Source organism: Myotis lucifugus, unplaced genomic scaffold (genome assembly GCF_000147115.1).
Source record: "Myotis lucifugus unplaced genomic scaffold, Myoluc2.0 scaffold_524, whole genome shotgun sequence".
Classification (NCBI taxonomy): Eukaryota; Metazoa; Chordata; class Mammalia; order Chiroptera; family Vespertilionidae; genus Myotis; species Myotis lucifugus.
Window position 1 is genome coordinate 337,954 of NW_005871572.1, and position 19,479 is coordinate 357,432.

General features: G+C 44.8%; 1 pseudogene; it reads left to right on the forward strand.

Moving 5' to 3' along the window:
• Window positions 1–17,522: 17,522 nt before the first annotated feature.
• Window positions 17,523–18,307, forward strand: LOC102426768 (annotated as a pseudogene).
• The last annotated feature ends 1,172 nt before the right edge of the window (window positions 18,308–19,479 follow it).

The following is a 19,479-nucleotide window of genomic DNA, read 5'->3' on the forward strand; positions in this document are numbered from 1 at the left end:
TACCTGAAGAAACCCAAAGCACTAAATTGAAAAGATATATGCACGCCTGTGTTCATAGTAATGTTATTCACAATAGTCAAGATATGGAAGCAACCTGAATGTCCATCAATAGATGATCGTATAAAGCTGTGGTACACATATACAACAGAATATGATTCAGCCCTAAAAAGAATGAAATCTTACCATTTGCGACAACATGGATGAACCTAGAGTATATTGTGCCAAGTGAAGTAAGTCAGACAGAAAAAGACAAATACCATATGGTTTCACTTATATGTGGAATCTAAAGAACAAAATAAAATAGAAACAGACTCATAGAAACAAAGAACAAACTGTTGGTTGCCAGATGCAAGGGGGCTTGGGGGGATAGGTGAAAAGGTGAAGGGATTAAGAAGTACAAATTGGTAGTTACAAAACAATCATGAAGATGTAAAGTACAGCATAGGTAATATGTCAATAATATAATAACTAGCTGGATACTGAACTTATCAGGGGAGTTGCTTCATAAGTTCTACGTAATCACTATGCTATGCACCTGAAACTAATGTAATATTGAATAGTAACTGTAATTGAAAAATAAATAAAACAGGGACCTTCCTCCACTGTCCCCACGCAGGACGAGGAGGTCTGCTGTGTATGGGTCCAGGTGGGTATTACCCACTCTGAAGATTGATTTGCAACTGAAAACCCCCATACTTCCTCCACACCTTATGGACCAACATTTCCAGGGTCTCTCTTTACACCCTGCGCCCAGGTTAACAGACAGATAGCTCCTTTTCACCATGACCGGCTGTCATTTTCTAGGATGAGCTTTAGGGAAGGCAGATTTCATTTTAACATCCATGGATAAGAAATAAAATTAGGAATGAAAAATCTGCCTTAAAATGTATTAAACTTTTCGATGCCAAACAGTGGATTATTGTCCCCCAAAGCAGAGATAACTGGAGTATTAGTTGCTGAGTTCAGGTGGATAAAAACACAATGCAGATATCCAGGGAATGTGAGCTCTTGGCCCCCAGTTGGGGGCAGGTCTTTGATATTCATTTTGGAGCCTGAATGCCTTGATTAGAATCTTCAGCTCCACCACCTAACCTGTATTCATTGTCCTCCTACATAAAGTTGGGTGATAATAATAGCACCTGCTGTATAAGGTTGTTTGAGGCGTCAATGAGTTGCCTAGTGTGTCATTGAGTGCTGGTGTTCATATTCTTCCATGCCAAAATGCCTTCTCATGTAGTCTTCTAGGTCTGGTTGATCTTTCCAGATAACCTCATCACAAATTGGATGCTTGGTAAAGAAAACTGCCAATAATTAGTTAAATGATTTTGTTCATTTCTGGGATGTGTAGCAAACCCAGCAGTGAACCAAGGATGAGGAAGGAAGGGGATGTCTGAGGACAGGGAAAGGCTTTGTCTCTTTAGGGAAAGAAGAAAGTAGGATGCAGTGATCTTGCAATGAAGGCCATGGAGAGCCAGGAAGCTGGGGACTAAAGCTGGCTGCGTGCTCCAAAGGATGGGTGGAGGAGTAGTGCTGGGAGCACGGAAGGGTGTGGCTCAAGAGGAGAGAGGCAAGAGTGAACTTCTTCCAAGGAAAATCAGGGCACTTATGTGTCCCCTTTGCATGAGGAGTTAATTCAAACAAATGCCATTGAAATCTCTGGAAAAATAAGAGATTGCCAATAATGGACCACACTGTGGCATATGTCGTATTCATGTCTTAACACTTCAAACTGTCCCAATTACATCATACAGGCTGAATATTCATGAGAAATTGCAATTAGTTGAACCAAATGCCTATAAAGTGCCCCTCTCTCTCTCTATCTCTCTCTCTCTCTCTCTCAGAGGTCAAATACTAGATTGTCAGCTAAGATAACATGACTATTTTGTAAATGAATCTCTGGAGTGTGCAGGACTTTCCATGACCATTTTTTCCTGGGTGCATGTGAAGTTCTATGTGCAGGAATATAGAGGAAACATGAGGGACAAGGAGCAGAGCAAACATGAGGGGGACAGCCTCAATAGCAGGAATCGTCAGAGCAGCTTTCCTGCATATGTATGTTTATGGCAACAGATCATGTAATACAAACAAACACCAGATATTTCTTCACTGTTTCCACATATTTAATTTTTTCACCGGATACTGTTATGTTCCCAAAAGGTGGGTTTCTTTCCTGTGCCCTATTCTCCAGGCATCCTTAATAAGCTAATTATATTAAATTATTCCCAATTATGAGAAGGATCAAAAGATAAAGCGAATCTTTTAAAAGAGACAAACCCAAAACCCCACACTATGGAAAACAGGCCTGATTTCCTGAGTTACTATAAGACCTTCTGCATATCTCTGCTTTTGGAAACATCAGCTAGTCCAGAATAATGTTTTTTTGTTTATTCACTTATTTATTTAAGAAATATTTACTGACACCTACTGTGTTCCAGGCATCATGGTTCTAGACACTGAGGATACCTCAGTGAACTGAATAGATAAAAACCCTTGCCCTCATGAAATTCACATTCTAGTGAGGGAAAAAGGCAATAAAGTGTGTGTGTGTGTGTGTGTGTGTGTGTGTGTGTACACGCGTGTGCATGTCAGGTGATAAAAATGTCTATGAAAAATAAGACAGGGCAAAGGGGTGCTGGCAGTGGGAGCAGTCATTTGAAACAGGGTGGCCAAGGAAGGCTCACTGAGAAAGTGGCATCCAAGAACTCTGGAGTTGCCGAGGGAGTGAGCCATGTGGACACCTGGGAGGAGAGCGTTCCAGGCAGAGGGAACAGCCAAGACAGAGGCCCTGAGACAGGAACAGAAAGGCAGGGAAGCTAGAGGAGCTGGAGCTGCGTGAGGGAGAATGGTCGGTCAGGGAAGTGAGCAGTGCTGGGGCATGAAGACACATGGCACAGGGCCTTGTCACCATTTGTAAGGACTGCCGTACGCTGCTGTCAGGACTTTGGGTTTTATTCTGAGGGAGCTGGGGGAGCCATCGGAGAGTTTTGTGCAGAGCAGGGAAAAGATCTGACTTATGCTCTAAAGGGATCCCTCTGGCTGCTGAGTTGTAGGGAGGGGCCAAGAGAGACAGCAAAGAGACCCACCATCAGGAAGCCCATTGCCATCATCCAACCTGTGGGCAGGGCATGGAGGTGATGAGAGGCCATCTGATTCTGGATGTTATTTTGAAGGTAGAGAATTCTAAGGCACCAGGATTTCCTGATGGTTTAGATGTGGGATGTAAGAAGGAAAAGCATCAAGGATGATTCTGAGGTTTGGGGCCTGAATAAAGTAGGAAGCAGAAATGGATGCTGTAGAAAATGAGAAACAGTATTGCCCGAACATAGGTTCTATCTCAGTTATTTTTGAAAGTGGTACTTTAGGAAGCATCTTGGTAGTAAGTGATGCTGTGATGTCTGCTATTATCAGATCTCTGATATGATATCAGGACTCTCCAGGTGACGGTAAGATGACATTTCATCATTCCTCCAACAAGTGTTTATTGAGTGTTCATTATATGCTACATACTCTTCTAGGCATGGGGAGAAAAGCAGTTTTTAAAATATCACTTTGTCCATGGAGCTTCCATTCAACTGGGAGGGAACCAACAATAACTAACCAAGTACACAAAACATGCCAGCTACTGATAGGTACTAGAGAGAAAAACAAAGCAGAGAAAGGACACAGAAGCAGAAGGAGGTAGATGCATTTTTTTTAGGGGGATCTCTATACCCTTGCTTTCCAAGGCAGGATTTCTTTTGGGCATCCAGACTAAAAAGACACAAGAGTGTATATTTCTGAATCACCTATGCTAGTGGTTAAAAACCTATTCCCTGTGCTGCTTCCTTCTCTCAGAGCAGCGGTTCTCAACCTGTGGGTCGCGACCCCTTTGGCGGTCGAACGACCCTTTCACAGGGGTCACCTAGGACCATCCTGCATATCAGATATTTACATTATGATTCATAACAGTAGCAACATTACAGTTATGAACGAAAATAATTTTATGGTTGGGTCACAACATGAGGAACTGTATTTAAAGGGCCAAAAGGTTGAGAACCACTGTCTCAGAGAGTGTATTTGTTTCCTGCAGCCCCTATAACAAATTTCCACAAACTGGGTGGCTTAAAACAACAGAATTTGATTCTCTCACAATTGTGGAGGCTGGAAGTCCAAAATCAGTATCATAAGGGGTTGGCAGGGCTGCACTCCCTCTAGAGGCGGGAGAGGAGGATCTGTTCCTCGCCTCCTCCAGCCTCTGCTGGCCACCAGGTTCCCGGGCTTGTGGCCACATCATTCCAGTCCCTGCCTCCACAGTCGAATTGCCTTCTCTTCTGTATCAAATCTCCCTCTTCCTCCTCCTCATAAGGATACATGTGATTACATGTAGGGTCCACCTGTGTTATCTAGGATAATCTTCCTTAATCATATCTTCCTTAAAAGCCTCTTTTTCCTTTTAAGATGACATTTACAGCTTCCAAGGATTAGGACCCGATCTCTTCGGGGGGGTCATTATACAGCCTAATACAGAGACTTTACAACGCCCCGTGAAAACAGAACTTAAAGTGATCATTTCTTTATTAGCACTTTTCCAATTACAAGTCATCATTACCTTTGTAAATAGGTTGCCTTGCCTTGTGCAAGAAACATGGATGGTCGCCAGAAAGATGCTGGTTTCGTAATCTTTATGAAATCTACTCTCAACAGGAGCCACACTTTGGAGAAGTTTGACTCAGTAGTTGAAAAACTTAAACATGTTGCTCATGTTTGTCTCATGGAAACAAAACAATAGGCTGCTGCTGTCATTAGGGTTAACCATTCATCCACCCCTTTGTTCATCTAGTAAATATTTCCTGCTGCCATGTCGAGTGGTGACTAAGAGCTCAGGCTGAGGGAGTCAAGCAAATCTGGGTTCAAATCCTGGCTCTACCACTTATTCGCTGTGTGATCTTGGGAAAGCTGCTTAGCCTTTCTGAGCCTGTGCCCTTGTGTGTTTTTTAAATGGGATTAAATAAGAAACAAAGTACATAAAGCCCTTTGCCTGGTACATAATAAGAAAATGCTCAATAAACGTTAGTGATTAGCATCCAGGCCTTCTTCAATGACCACATGAGAGAACATGGTGGCTCCATTTCTACCGTCACTGAACGTCTTCCCCCAACTAGATGTAAATTCTGTGAGAACAGGGACTTGCTGTCTTGTTTACTGTTTTGTCCCCAGCATTTAGTACCTGGCATATCTTAGGCATCAGTTAATACTTTCTGAATGATTGAGTGTGTGTATGTATGTCATGGAGTTTGCTGGTTTTATGTCTGGAAAATGGCCCGGATGTACACCTACCACCACCACCACTCTCTGGGGCCTGCCATGCTTCCAAGAGAGGAGCGACTCATTGTTTATTACATATTTCTGTTTTATAAATGGGGATAAGGAGAAAGGAAAAAGGTAAAAATGGAGGTCCTAGATAATGTTTCAGGGCTAGTGTAGTGCAAGGGTTAGTTAGACCAGCTCAGATGGAACCCATTCTGGCTTCTGAGCTGCCACTCAGAAAAGAATACCAACAACAACACAAAACCATGTCTATCTACCTGTGGGTTTGATCTCTATGACTCATCTGCAAATATTCCTACCATCCACAGAAAGATGACCAGATTGCAAACTTCTCAAGGACAAGAGATCCTAGATCATGCCTCTCTTTACCAGCCTAACTCAGGTCTTCATTCCTTTGACTATTTGACTATATTTTTGTACATTTTCAAAATACAAAGCATCTAAGACACATAATAGGTGCCCATTCACTCATTCATTCAACAAACCTGTTTTACACACTGACTTTGAGGTAGACCCTGAAGAAGTTCCCAGCCTGGCTGGGGAGACAGATAAATTAATAGGTGATTGCAATGCAGAGTGTAGGTGTTAGAAGATGGAGTGGTAGGACAATGGAGGAAATTCTATTTGGGTAGAAATCAGAGAAGGTACCTTGGAAGGCACTTGAACTCTGTCATGAAGAATGAGTGACAGTTTGCCAGGCAACTTGGGTGGTGGGGGGGGGGGGTGAGGTAGGGGGAGAATGGAGGAGACATTTCAAGCCGAAGGACCACAAAATGCAAAGTGAGTGTCCAAATCAATGAGCTCCTGGTAGTGTTTCAGCCCCAATCTTCTGTCTTCTGCATGCCCGAGACCTTGCCTGACCTTCTCTTACCCTGGCTCTGTAAATCATGATCTGACACAGTGAAATATGTTCCCCAGGCTGCAGGGTCCTCAGGTCAAGGTAATGGATCACTAGCCCGCCAGTGCCTCTGAGGAGTGAACCAGGGCCTGAGAATCAAGTGTGTGGGCCCCACATTTCAGATGAACAAAAGTAAGGCATGGGGCAAGGCATGTGATATTTACGTTCACAAACTGCAGAGCCACTAGTTTGCAAAGTGTCATTACGTCCGCAGGTGGAGGGTAATTTTCCTTGTTACTCAAGGACTCCTGACCGGGTTCTGATTGGTCCCTGCAGAATTGTTTTATGACCCAGAGCCAGGCAGCACCAGATAGGAGATGTGGTTTGCTGGGCAGAAGTTTACAGGGCAGGAAATTGCTTCACTGGGCACGGCCATTCATAAGAAACACCTCTGGGAAAAGGAGACCAGGCTCCTGGCGGGGCTGGCCCTGGCCATGTGTTTACATCAGCAACAACCCGTGTTCCTGGTTACACAATGTGGCAACGTCACTTCGAATGGGGGATCTTTGCTCCTTGGAAGAATAAACACATTCTTCACTCGCAATGGAATTAGCAGACCTCACAGACTTCTCAGTGACCCTCCTGGAGGCCTTAATGTCATAGGAAGGTGACACCTAATAAGTTATACATGATTCGCTGTATAACTTATTCCAAATTTGGTTGAACTTTCCTTTATTTGGCAGTACAGCCTTTGATGAAGATCCTCCAAAAGTGAGGTGTGGAAAAGGGTGACAGTCCATTGTCAGGCAGTTGCCAAAACCACACGAGGTTTCTTAAGAACAATCCAGTCAGTGGTTTAGGGGTCATTGGCCAGTCTTTGGGCAGGAGGGGACAGGGCTGTGGGTTGTTTGGGTACATCCCAAAGCCCACGTTTCCCTTGTCCCACCAGCTCTTAGCTGAGTTCTAGAGTCCAGAGTTTGTAGCACTGGAGCCATCAGATCTGCACATGTCATGGGGAGGAAAGATAAAGGGCAGTGGCCAGTCTCCGGAACCACGGGGGGTCTGTCTGGCGAGTTCCTGGAGGCCTCCAGCCCAGCACTATTCAGTAGAGAAAGAGTCACGCCCCAGGCCCTACTCTTCCCCACCTCCTTTGTAAACCCCATCTCAGTCCCTTCCTGGCCAGGTGAGCTTCAGAAATGAGCTCTCTAAGGTCTCGAGTTCTGTAGCTGCGAAGTGGGAGAGAATCATGCCATTTAACGTCACAGCTTGAATGTGGGGATTAAATGAAACCATGAATTTCCTCATTCTCAAGTGTTTGCACACTTAGGGTTTGATGCATGGTCTCTGGGGACAGTTGGACAGTTAGGGAGAACTTGGAGGGAAATTTTACTTTATGTTTTCTTTTACCTTTCTATGAGGAGTTGCAGCAATTCACCATTGCTCCCAACTTAGTTCTGGACCTACTAACTGTGTACTTAGGCTTTTTGGTAGAACATCCAGGGCAGGAGCAGCCAGTGGCAGAAGGCCCTGGGCTTGTCCCATCTGAGCTTGTTTTACTGGCTTCCCCGGAGACCATCTGTTTAGTTCTGTCTCCTACTTGAAAGTTCTAAGCGGGCCCAAGCCAGGTTATTCTTGCTCACACTATATCTCCAGTACCCCATACAGTTCCTGGTGCATAGTAGGTTCTCTTCAAAAATTTGTTGAATGAATAAGCAAATGCATGAGTGAATCAATGAATGGGTTGCAGTTCTTTTAAAATATGAAAACCATTGATATAATGAATCCATAACAAACCTACTACAGACTTCAGGTCATCTAACTTCTACCTCATCAGACAAGTAGGCAACCTTGGTTCCTAGGTTCCTTGTAGGAAGGAGCAGGTGTGTCAGGGAAAGCAAGGTGGGGTGTGGTGCCCTAGCCTACCAAGGCAGTTGCAAAGACAATACTTAGCCAAGGACCCTTTTGATAACTAGTTCAGTAAGTACCCACTTTAATTGTAGTTTTCAATCTGCCTCAGGATCTCAGGCTTACTGCTTCCCCTTCCCTGCCCCCTTCCTTGTGAAGGAAACTACAGAAGGTTTAGAGCCACTGCCCCTAGGTGTTTGAGGAATGGTGTTACTGGCCACCTGATATCCAAGTCCTACTGGAGGGACCAAGATCAGCCTAGACATGAAGGATGGTCCCATAGGGTCGGACTAGAGGCATGTGTGACCAAGGCAGCATAGGACAGACCCTGAAGAGTGTTTTGGGATCGAGGATGTGGCCTATGCAAACATGTTAGAGGCCTCCTTTGAGGTGGTACCCCTGGATGTGGTACCTGTACATAGGTCTGATGTTCTAAAAGCCCGGTGTTCTCAGTGGTTAGAACATCGGCTTCGCACCAAAGTGTCATGGGTTTGATTCCAGGTTAAGGTCATGTACCTGGTGCAGGAGCAATCAATCGATGTGTCTCTCTCACATTGATGTTTCTCTCTTTCTCTCTTTCTCTTTCTCCCCCTCCTCCCTTCCACTCTATCTAAAAGCAATGGAAAAATATCCTTGGGTTAGGATTAAAAATAAAAGGCGTACTTCTCAAACTAGGGTATAGGTAGGACAGTGAATTGGGGGTACAAGAGCCACAGAAAAATAATTCGTCTTTCTGGAGCATTAATTTTATTCAAAGACAAATAATTTTACTGCATTTTTATATAAAAGCAAATCAATAGATCATGGTAGAAAATACAAGATTCACGTGCATTTTTAAGGTAAAATATGGGGCTTCAAAGAAATTTCCTGTTTGCGGTGACCTAAAATCCTAGGCCCCTCGAGAACTGCGAATTCACTCTTCTCTGCCAATAATGGTCCTTCAGTAGAAAGGTTTCAGAAGCACAGACTGAAAAGAGCCAAGCAGAAAATGTCACCCATTGCCAGTGCCCCCACTGTCCATGCATGCCTCTAGACCCCACCTATGCAGTGAAGGTCCCCTCAATGAGACCATGGCATTGATAAAGCAGCAGCCCCTTACATCATCTGGGCTGACCCTTGAACCCCAAGAGATCAACTTGCTGTCCTCCCCATCCTAGAAGAGGAACTGTACCCCTGTTATTATTTTCTTCATTTCTGGTGGCCAGCCCAGCACTCAGCACAGATGAGGCACTCAATGTGTTGGGATGAACTGAGCTCTAGACAGATGCCTTTCTTTCTCTTGAGGGTGGTGACAGCTCTGGCTTCAAATCCACAGGGAGACCAAACCAAACAGCATGGTCGCTGCTAACAGCTGCGGCTCTAGTCCAGTCAGTGGGGGCAAGTTTCACTTCCCTTGTTTCCAGGGCTAAAGGGTTGAGCAATTCCTTCCAAGTAGAGACAATATTGTTTTACTTTAAAAATATGTTTTTACTGAATTTTTTCGATAAAAAAAGGAAGTGGGATAAAGAGATGGAAATATCAATGAAAAAGAAACATCCATTGGCTGCCTCTTCCATGGCCCTCACTGGGGATCGAGCCCGCAACCCTAGGCATGTGCCCTGACTGGGAATCAAACCCGGGACCTCTTGGTTCATGGGTTGATGCTCAACGACTGAGCCACACTGGCCAGGCAGTATTTTATTTTTATTCACACTTTTGAGACCAGGGTCCTGAGTCACACAGGGCAAGTTGACAGCTCCACTCGAATACACGGAGATGAACCGTGGATGAGCATCAGTGTCTGGGGGCACCTGTAGTAACTTTACTCTTTGGAAACTTTGGTCACCTGAGCAAAGTCCCTGGGGAATCCAGCTCCCATCCCTCCTCTGACCTTCTGGCAAGGGCAGCTTCTCTGGGTCTCCTGACTCCAGTGCGAGCCCCTGAGAGTGGGAATGGTGTCTAAGTAATGTCTGTTCTCCTGCCGCTTAGCAGCACCACTGCACAGAAGACGCCCCCAATAAGTACGACTATTTGCTGGTGATGACTATGACGGCATTTGCCTAAGTCACTGCCAAATATTTATGTTCTGTGCAGTCTGCTGGACATAGGGATTCAATGACGAATAAGAAACAACCCCTCTCAAGGTTCTTAGCAGGGAAGGCTAGTATGGAAACTGCCCATGGCGTGACAGAGAAAAACTCAGAGGCCCTCCCAGACAATGCAGGCGATGCCCGCTTGCTGGCCAGTGAACGTAGTAGATAAAGTGATGACTTCTAAAGCCATTGAGGTGGGCCCAGGCTCCCACAGCTGAAGTCATGGGAGGCCAGAGGGAGGACCACCCTCAACAGTGGGCTATCGCAACCACAGGAATGCCCAGAGTGGGTGGGCCGAAGGGTGACCTCCCCATCACCCTGTAGGAAAGTGAGGCCAGACTAGCACCTGTTGAGACAGGTAACTCCATTTGCCCATTGTCCCATGTTTGCAGAGGAGGAGCAGTGAACTCCGAGGAGTAAGAGGGGATGGGTCACAACCAGGTGAGCCTCCTTTTGCTGGCACCGCAAGCATTAGCGCTGAGATAGAGCGGCTATCCTGGAAGGATTTATAACTCCAGATGTTAAGGTCTTCTCGTAAACAGGCTCTCTCAGTCGCCACGTGTCAGGGGCAGGAGGAGTAGGCAGCTAAGGACAGACCAGAGAACAGTGCTGGGGGTGGCGGTGAGAACCTAGTAGAAATGTGCACATTTGGTTGTAGCAGATGGGGAATTTAGGAAAGAAAGAGGGAGGCGTGTGGGAGAGTGAGAGAGGGGTGGAGGGGTGGAGTTGTTCATGGCTAATATTGTATGGAACATTGAACTGGTTAATTATAATGCTTCATTTCTTGCCTTATTCCCTATGGCCAGGCCCAAAAGGTCATAAACATGCTATGGAATGTAGTTATATCGTGAGGCAAGCCCAGAGAGCCAGCCCAGTGGGAGCATTGTCTTACCCAGGCTTCTGCTTTCTAGAAGTTTCTCCCCCACACCCAGGGCTCCTCACCCAGTGCATTTTATTGCTTGGGGGGCGGGGCGGGGTGGGGAGAAGAGGTGGGTAGTGTCTCTGGTCCACCTGTAGCTTCCAAGTCAGGCACACAGCAGGCTATCCCTGCCTGGAGAAAGGCAAACTGCTTAGGCTGTAGGTGGTAGGAGTGGGGGAGGGGTGTGTGTGCAGAGGCAGTGAGGCAGGGAGGCCTGGAGGCAGGGAAGCAATTGGTGGAGGGGGAGGAGGGGAGGAGGAGACTCTGCAAGTGGGAACCTCAGGCCTTGGCTGCTAAAGCACCAGTGCCACCTTTGGGTGCCTCTCTCTCTCCCTTCAAGTCTTCCCTTGATGCCCTGGCTGGTGTTGCTCAGTGGTTAGAGTGTCTACCCATACATTGAAGTGTTCGAGTTCGATTCCCAGTCAAGGGCATGTACCTGAGTTGTAGGTTTGATCCCCAACCCTGGTCGAGGCTCATGTGGGAGACAGTCAATCAATGTGTCTCTCTCACATCAATATTCCTCTCTCTCTCTCTCTCTCTCTCTCTCTCTCTCTCTCTCTCTCTCCTTCCCTCCTTCCTTTCCACTCTCTCTAAAAAGCAATGGGAAAAAATATCTTTGGGTAAAAATTTTAAAAAAAAGTCTTCCCTTGACATGTATTTTTTAAAAATATTTTTAATGATTTCAGAGAGGAAGGGAGAGGGAGAAAGAGATAGAAACAACAATGATGGTGGAGAATCACTGATTGGCTGCCTCCTGCACGCCCCACAATGGGGATCCAGCCCGCAACTCGGGCCTGTCCGACCAGAACTGAACCTGGAACCCTTCAGTCCACAGGCCGACGCTCTATCCACTGAGCCAAACCAGCTAGGGCCCTTGACATCTATTCCTACCTGATGTCACCTGAATACAAACAGGTGTCCAAGGGGAGCAGCACACTCTGCAGTTTACCCTAAACCACGCCCCGGTATGCCACCTGGAAGGGAGGGCACGAGGTGTTTCCTGCCACTGCAGCCCTGTCCCAGGCTTTTCTGGACTCAGCCTGGGCTGCGTTCTGCTCCTGGGTGGGACTGCAGGCTCAGCAGGAGTTGAAAGATGTCCCTCAGGGGCCCCCAGAGCAAGCCTCCCTCCTCCCACTTCTCTGGAGACATCAAACACCCCAGGCCTAGGCGGGCTGGCCGGGTTAACAAACACAGCCTGGCTCGGGGGAGGCTTGCAAGCCTCTCCTCAGTCTCCCACCTCCAGCCTGAGCAAATCCTGCTGGGACTTCAAAGCCAGCTGCTTGTTTGCCTGGCCACAGGGCAGCAACAATGCTTTCCCTTTGACCTAAGAAAGCATCCCTGACAAATGGAGCACAGGCCTCTGCATAGGGCCGGTGAGGTAGGCATTCCTGCCAGCCTCCCTTGCCAGCCTAAGACCAGGCGATGTGTTTAGCAGCCCTGGTAGGAACTATGTCCGCAGGCACCTGGATACACCTCTGGAAAGACTGGCCCCACCTGGACTCAGTTCCAAGAGGGCAGGCCCCACCCCACCCCCGCAGGAAGTAAGTGGCCACCCTTGGGAATGGAGACCACAACCCCATGCACTTGCTGCTCCCCCGAAGGCGCCCTTGTTTCCAGGGACTGCTCATCACAAATGTGGCGGTGTGGTGTGTGTGCTTGTCCGTGCCATACACACGTGTGTGCATATCCCAGTGACCCCAGACACCACAGTTCTATAGGAGCTAGGCCCTTGACTTACATTCTGAAAACACATTTTTATGTTTGATCTGGTGTGTGAATGGTGTATGCATGAAGCAGTAAATGAAATCAACCAGCCTGCTCAAGAGATGGAGAAACCTATCCGAGGACTTACCCTTCCGCTAACTTCTGCCAGGTCAGTGATGAGTTACTAATACTTTCAGGGACCCTCACTTTGAGGCTTGAAAGTCAATTCCAGATTATAGTATCCAGCACCCATTTAGACCTTTAACAAGAACACACACTATATATATACACACACACACACACACACACACATACATATATATATATTCCTACCTTCAGGGCTTTTCTTCTCTATTTTCAAACATACAAATAACACCTTTTAAGTAATGTAGTTGAAATGAAAAAAATAGATGGATTTAGTTAACCCTAAACTTAGCATAAGTCAGCAGCAATGCGTCATAGTTACTAAAACAGACAAAAATCTAGACTGCCTCAATGGAAATAACTGTGTCTAGATTGTATGACATAAGAGACGCATCTTGTTTGTAATAAGACCTGACCTTAAAGTCTGGGCCTCACTTTTCAAGAGGGACATTGACCAACTAGAAAGCCTGAAGAGGGTAATTATCAGGAGAGTGAAAAGTCTGGGAACTATGTCATTCAGACAATAGCGAATATCTGAATAGTCTGAAAGGGAAGACCTAAAGAGAATAAATACATGAGAGGTGTTACGTAGAGGAGAAAACACTGCTCTCTGGACCAGTGGGCAGACTGTGGATCCACGTCAGAATTATTCAACAGTTTGTCTCTGAACTGAACCCACGCTGGCAGTTGGTAAAGGCTGGAGGACTGTCAGTGATGTAGTATAGGGATCACTCTATTAAATTGCAGATTGGACAAGATAAGAGTTGTCTGAGAGTCTATGAATCTGTTAAAAAATCAGAAATAGGTGGAGTCTTCTACAGGTATCGCCCTAAAATTCCACTATTAGAGTCACTTAATTGGACAAAGACATTCTTTGTCCTGGAATATCTCTTTTTAAATGCAATATGCTACTTGAGAAAGGTAACACATTACAACAGATAGATAAAACTGTTCTATATCTTGTTTTGAATGGAGGTGCCATGAGTGTATACAATATCAAAACTCATTGAATTGAACACTTAAGTTGTGTCATTTTTTTGTCTGTAAATTAAACTCCAATAATGAATGAGTGAATGTATAAATTGGAAAGAGCAGAAAGGGAGCTTCAAAGTTAAATTTGGAGCCTGGCCAAAGGTCATGGTTTGAGTCCTAGTCAGGGCACATGCCCGGGTTGCAGGCTCAATCCCCAGTGTGGGGCATGCAGGAAGCAGTTGATCAATGATTCTCTCTCATCATTGTTGTTTCTATCTCTCTTTCCCTCTCCCTTCCTCTCTGAAATCAATTATATATATATATATATTTTAAGTTAAATTTGTTCAGAATGTAAAGCCCCATTGTGGGGAAGGCGAGCACAATGTTCATAGATGATCTGCATCTCTTTTGTATTTCCATCTGCTCCAGAATCCATGTACAACAGCACCAGCATGATGGTCTGTTTCAGAACTCTGGGAAGAGTGAGGCAAACTGGTTCTACTCAACTACACAAAAGTTAAAAAGAAAATTCTCAGAACTGCCATCGGATCCAAGAGTCTCCCTTACAACAGGTAAGCCAGTCTTATGCGTGAACCTCTGCAGTGACGAAAAGCTCCCTCCTTCCCAGTAATAATAACAAACAACAATGACAGCCAATGATGTGCCTGGCCCTGTTCAAGCCCTTTGCTCATTCCAGATGTGGACAGCTCTGTCTGTAGAAAGTTCAGACAGGACTCCAACATTTCCCTCCTGTCTTCACGGGTCTCTTAAGTGAGAGGGAATGGGGGTTTTCATCTTGGGATGTGTTGCCCATGGAAATTATTGGGGAGGACAGAGTTGGTATTCATTGTGTTATATGTTTACCATCATAAGCACAGTCTATACTGGGCTCTGAAGTAATAGCAATAGTGGCAGCAATAGTTAAAATTTATTGAAGCATGTGCTCACTTTACATGCATTTACCTCATTTGATCCACATAACAACCCTACAGATTAGTAAAATGTTGCTTTGAAAGATTAAGGAATTATCTTAAGGCCCAGAGCTGGAAACCCACATTCTAGCCCAGGCTGTCTCACCCAGAGGCTGAGCTGTTAACTACACCAATCTGCACACATTTTCATAGTTAATGTGTTTAGAAGAGTGTAATGGAAAAATCTCTGAGCTGGGGGTGAGAAGACCTAAGCTCTGCTCCCTTGTCTGCTACTTTCTCTGGGAGTTTGAGAAATAGTTTTCTTCATTTCCTTTAGTATGAAATAAGAGAGGTGAACTAACCCTGGCCAGCTTTGCTCAGTGGTTAGAGTGTTTTTCCTCAAATCAAAGGGTCTCAGGTTCAATTTCCAGTCAAGGGCACCAGTCAAGGGCACCAGTCAAGGGCACGTACCTCCCTTGCAGGTTCAATCAGGGTGCGAGCAGGAGGCAAATCAATCGATGTGTCTAACATCGATGTCTCTCTCTCTCTCTCTTTACCTCTCTCCTTCTCTCCCCTCCCTTCCACTCTCTCTAAAAATCAATGAAAAAATGTCCTCAGGTGAGGATAAAAAAAAGGAGAGAAGTGAACTAGCTGATCCCTAAAGCCCAGACCTAACTCTGATAGTCTATACATTCTAAGCCAAAGGTCTATAATCCTTTCCCATCTGGAATGTGCCTTGTATAACGTTTACTAGGGCATCCAATTAATGTATGGACATGGTGATGATGATGATAATGATGATGACGACGATGATGATGATGATGAAATGCATGAATGAATGAATGAATGAATGAAGTGGAATCTTTAGCATTTTCTCTTGCTGAAGGTTGTCCCTGGTCAGCTGTTTCAGGAGAAAGATAGTTCTTGTCTCACTTTTCAGTTTCAGTTGCCTTCCAGTACTGGCCTCAGATTTCAGAAAATAAATACATAAAGCCAGCATCAACCCCAGAACTTTCTCTCAAGGCCTAGCTGTAGGCTAGAAGCAGAAAGTGAATATGCACAGAGTGGCCAATTAGTTCACTGAGTGCCCTCATGACCTCTGACCCCTGCTGGGCCACCCCATCCATTAGCTGTCTTCTTCCCCCTCCACCCTCCTTTCTCTCAGTTTGATTCGTTGTTCCTGCCATTCTCTTTCAGCAAAGAAACATGCTCAGGCATTCAGCCAGCCGCTTCCACTTTCTGTTCTTTTGTCTGCTCCCACTGTTGCCCTTGTTGCTAACCTGGTCACCACTCCTTGACCCTATGGCTGGTCTCTCTCCCCTCCTGGGGATGGGGAGGGGCAGTAGTCCAAAGCAAGGCTTGCTGGAAGGAAGAAGGCAAGCTTTTAACTTTCCTTTTCACTTGGGTTTCACTCCACAACCTTGAGTGTGAATCTTATTCCTCATTGCAAGAAAGTCTGTAATGCTTTCTCTGGGATGATGATTTCTTTCAAAGGCACGTGTTTTGGAAAATCCTCGTGGGTGAAGGCAGCAGTATGTTCCTTTGATTGAGAGCAGAAAGGCTAGTTCAAGATTATGGGTGAGTACATATTTGTGAGAACTCCAAAGCAATCATCAAAAGGTGAATATAAACTAATATTTTTGGACTTGAAACAAGCCTTCCAATTGTTGACTGCCTCTGCTGATTCTTTAGAATTCTAGCTCAGAGAACAAGGGAGCTGGTGGTGAATTTATTAGAAAAGGGCAAGCACGTGGGAGTCAGGCCACTGCATTTAAATCCAGGCCCCGCCTCTCGTCGACTGGGAGACCTTTGGTAATCATAGCAGCTTCCAATGTTCTGAGTGTGTTCCGAGTGCCCAGCACTTTACACACATCATCTTACTGATGCTCATACTAAGCAGTGAGGTAGATATTGTTTAGCAATTGTCATCTCATATTACAAATAAATAAATGAAGGCTAAGAAATTAAATGATTTGTTCAGGGGTGTATAGATAATAAATGGCAGAGAAGGAACATGCATGAGGTATACATGACTCCGGGGTTCTTAAATGCAGTACCGTACTTCCTCCAATGTACCTAAGTCAGTCTTTATGAGCGTCAGCTTCCTCACCTGTGAAATGCTCACCTATAAAGCGCCTAACAGGAATGACTAAGCAGTCCTGCATGCTTACTTATTCCAGGCATTTTTCTAAATGCTGACATAACTTATCTCATTTAAGCCTCACGAGGTTCTAATAAATTGGAACTATTTTTATTCCCACTTTACAGAGGAGGAAACTGAGGCTTAGAGGGGTTAAGAAACTAACCCAGATCACACACGGCTAGTAAGTAGTGAAGCTGGGGTTCTAATTTGAGCTGTTTGGCTCTAGAGCCCATGCTCTTTCACGTTCGATTCTATGACAGTTGCCTCAAAAAGGCCTACTGAAGAAGTCACGGCGTGTGTGCACGCACACACACACACACACACACACACACACACACACACGGTGTATACACAAAGAGAGGGCTACAAGAATGTAGGTAACTAATTCCAACCCAAAGTAACAGGGACAGTTTCCCAAGAATGTAAAGGAGAGTCACTTGATGGAAATTTACTTTAATGCCAGAAAGGCTTGGAAATACATCTCTTTCATAAAAGGAGGAACATCCTAATAATGGACCAACATTGATGTTGAAGAAGTGGCAGAGTCCTTGTCATAAACGTGTCTAATCAATAGTAAGGCAGGCCTTTTAACTCTCTAAGCAGAATGATGGTTGTTGGCCAAAATAAGCACCTTATCAAAGGTGGCTAAAAGGAAGCCAAGAAGAAAGTTGTTGGTCCATTGTCTAAGAAAGACTGGTGTGATGTGAAAGCACCAGCTATGTTCAGTATAGGAAATATTGGAAAAACACTAGTCACAAGAACTCAAGGAACCAAGTCACATCAGGTGGTCTCAAGGGTCATGTTTTTGACGTAAGCCTAGCTCATGTACAGAATGATGAAGTTGCATTTAGAAAACTCAAGCTAATTACTGAGAATATTCAGGACAAAACTGCCTAGTTGTTTTCCATGGCAGGGATCTTACACATGACAAAATGTGCTCCATGGTCAAAAAATGGCAGACCATGGTTGAAGCTCATGTTGATGTCATGATGGTTACTTGCTTCGTCTATTCTGTGTTGGTTTTACAAAAAAATATAACCATCAGATTTGGAAGACCTCTTATGCTCAGCATCAACAAGTCCACCAAATCTGGAAGAGGATGATGGGAATAAAGACCCTAGAGATGCAGACAAATGACTTGAAAGAAGTGGTCAATAAACTGATCCCAGATAGTATTGGAAAAGGCATAGAAATGCTTGCCAATCTGTGTATCTGCTCCGTGATGTCCTTGTTAGAAAAAGGCAAAATGCTGAAGAAGCCCACGACTGAATTGAGAAAACTCATGGAGCTTCATAGTGAAGAAAGCAGTTTTGAAAAGCTACTGAGGATGAGATGGGTGCTGCCAAGTTGAACAAGCTGACGGATAAGCCTCTTGTCCAAGAATCTATTTAAAATTCAGACTTTTAATGGCAATAAATAAAAAAAAAGTCCTATTTGTGTGGGGGGGGGGCAGGAACAGTAAGGAAGGCAGGTAGGCACTGCATCTCACTCAACTAGGTACTCCTTCCCCTTTCCCTTCCCCTTCCCTCCCCAATAGCATCTAGAAGTGTCTTGCACATACTTGGCACTCGCTTGATCCTAAATGAATAAGCGAATAATACCTAAGAGAGGATTTCATTGGGAGTAAATGGCTCTCCTGTTTTGGCGGATGCTGTAGCCCTGCAGCTGAAAGACCCTGTTTCCTCTCATCTTTTTCCCTGCAGCTCCTCTGACAAGCCCACAGGCTGAATGATAGAAAGCTCACTGTACCAGAGATGATTTATGGTTCTTTGTTATACAAACCCTTTCACATTTCTCCCCATCCTCTTTTTGCCAATTCATCATGATACTTAAATGGAACTTTAGATAATGAACTATATGGCTCACAGTCTTGAAGACAATAGTTCAGGACACCTGAACAACAATAGAGCTAGTATGCAGATCTATAAAAGACCACCTCTCTATGGGGATTATCTTAGATTTCCCTGCTTTCCCCAAATATCCAGAGAAAGAAATGCCTTTATTTTTACCTTAAAGAGTCCCAGGTACTCAGCCTAAGCAGTGAAAAGAAAGGGGAAGACATGCATCTGACTATAGAAGGCAAAGCTCTGTAATCTCTTCATCATTAAAGTAACAGAAGCCCCAAGGAAGGAATCATCACAGTATTTCAGTCTGGGTTGCAGAATAACTTTGCAAAGATGTCTCAGAGGTGTTTTTACTCAATGCTCTGGGACCTGTACTTTGGCCAATCTGCTATCAAAATAATGAGGCAAAGTGAGTTGAAGCTTTTGTGGTTCTTCATGCTTTTAATATAAACTGAAGTTACACTAATCAAAGTAAACCCTTTATCATGGCTATAGGAGTCAAATAGAAGTAAGTTTTTCCTTCCATCTGTCTGTCAGTAAGCCTATTTCAATCACATCACTCATGGGATATTATATGTTGGCATTACCTTGACTATGTCAATAGAACTGAGACTAAGTCACATACACTAACACTAATCCAAGAGCATGTAAAATGGACACTTTTGATTTTATTTATTGATTGTATATGTCATCACCTTATTGTGAAAAGAACTACGGCTG